This window comes from Trichechus manatus, unplaced genomic scaffold (genome assembly GCF_000243295.1).
Source record: "Trichechus manatus latirostris isolate Lorelei unplaced genomic scaffold, TriManLat1.0 scaffold00223, whole genome shotgun sequence".
NCBI classification, from domain to species: Eukaryota; Metazoa; Chordata; class Mammalia; order Sirenia; family Trichechidae; genus Trichechus; species Trichechus manatus.
Window position 1 is genome coordinate 16,135 of NW_004444159.1, and position 2,328 is coordinate 18,462.

The window sequence follows — 2,328 nt, forward strand, 5'->3', positions numbered from 1 at the left end:
ATACAATCTTTATTTGTCTTTGAGGGTTGGAAACATTAAATCTGAGAATGATATCATCACAACTTATGCATGCAACATTGTATATGCTACATAATACCAAACATAAGATGTTAAAAAAAAAGGAGGGACAGTTTTAAGTGTAGTTCATCGTAACTCGAATATGTCACAGACCAGGAACTAACTGTAATTCAGATACTAATTCAAAGCATCATTTTGCTATTGAAGTAAATACAGGATGCAAAATGTCTATGGATATTACGTATAAAATTTATATTATCTATTTAAGATTACATCTTCCACAATTCCTGGTGGTAGGAGGCTATTCTCCATCGCACCAAACTGCCTGTGTACACATTGTTTCCTATCACATCATCTTTTCATTTTTCTCATATTGTCATCATTTTTCTCACAATTTGAAACCATTTTGATAATCTTTTGATTACTTACTTATCTGTCCCAATCCAAAATGCAAGACTTGTGGAAGCCGAGTTCTCATCTGTCTTGGTCATGCATCTATTACAAATGCCTGTAACTGAGCAGTTGTTAGATGCTTAGTATATATCTGTTGAATAAACAAATGGAAGATTTAGTTAGTGGAACATTGTTTAAGTTTGAGAATCACTAACTTAATACATTCCAGGCACACTCCTATACGATTTGCTAAGACTCGTAAACTTTTTGAGATTATTTCCATTTTTAAGAAGATGACTTCAGAATCTGGTAGACTAATTTTATTCTAAAACATAGAGATAACCATTATTTCCTCAACTTAATCCCCCCCTTTTTTTTGGAGTTACATTTTACAAAGGTGAGTTGAGCTAAGGATAGTACAGTGGTTAAAAGTATGTAATATCAGTCTGACTTAGTATCAAACTGGATCTGCCCCTTTCTAAACATGACGAGTTTAGAAATAATAAGCAAGTTACTTAATCTCTCTGCACCTCAACCTCTCCAAAATGGACATAACAATTCATACTTCACTGAGTTGTGAGAATTAATGCAATGAATTATGCAATGTACTTACCACAATACCTGGCACAGAGAACTGCCTCCAAATGATATTTTCTTATTACTCATTTGAGTGAATTTTTAAGGATGAGGTGAAAACTGGGCATGAACTGAAAACAGAACTAGAAATGAAGCTAGTGACAAGCATAATCTGTTGTTGCTGGTTGACTTTGAGTTGGCTCTGACTCATGGTGACCCTATATATAACAAAACAAAACGTTGCTGGATCCTGAGCCATCTTCATGATCATTGACATGTTTGAGTCCGTTGTAGCAGATTTGCATAGTGCTTTCCAGCCCAGGAGTTCATCTCCTAGCACTATATCAAACAGTATTCTGTGGTGATCTATAGCATTTTCATTGGCTAGTTTTCAGAAGTAGATAACAAGGCCTTTCTTCCTAGTCTTAGTCTGGAAGCTACACCGAAACCTGTCTACCATGGGTAACCCAGCTGGTATTGGAAATACCAGCGGCATAGCTTCTAACATCATAGCAACATGTAAGCCACCACAGAACTACAAACTGACAGATGGGTGGTAGAAGCATGATCTAGATCTGAAAAATACAGTTAGTTTTATGAATGAAGCTGTAGAATCTAATATACATTCCATTGCAAAGTCTACGCTAAACATTTTGTTTAACTGAGCAGGCATAGAAATGTTACAAACATTGATGTATCCCATTTAAAACTAAAATAAAGTTATGACACTGATAGTTTACAGAACAAACATTGTTTCATCGCAGAAAAGCTCTTTGCAATGTAAGATCTACCATTTCAGGTTTCTTTTAAATTAACTCACCTAGAGCATTCATTTCTTTATTTTGGTGATAAAGAGAAGCCATGAATCATACAAAATTATCAGCCTCAGTAAAAATGTGAACGAAAAGAAAGTAGAACTAAAATTCTATCAGAGGAAAAAAACATGATTTGTAATAATGTGCCTTACAGATAACTTGGGACAATTTTTAAAAAATTTTTGCCAGTAAAATTAGCTTACAACATTCTTTAGTATTCAGCTCATCAGGACTCAACTTCTAATATGAGATGGTTCTCAAACTCCCATTAACAATTTTTCATATTCCCTGATTTGGGGCTGCTTTTCCTAAACAAATCATTATTGCATTCTATAATGCTGTCAGGGATTGAATTATGTCCCCCCAAAAATGTGTGTATCAATTTGGCTGGGCCATGATTCCCAGTATTGTGTGATTGTCCTCCATTTTGTGATTGTAATTTTATGTTAAAGAGAATTAGGGTGGGATTGTGTAACACTCTTGCTAAGGTCACATCCCTGATCCAACTTAAAGGGAGTTTCCTTAG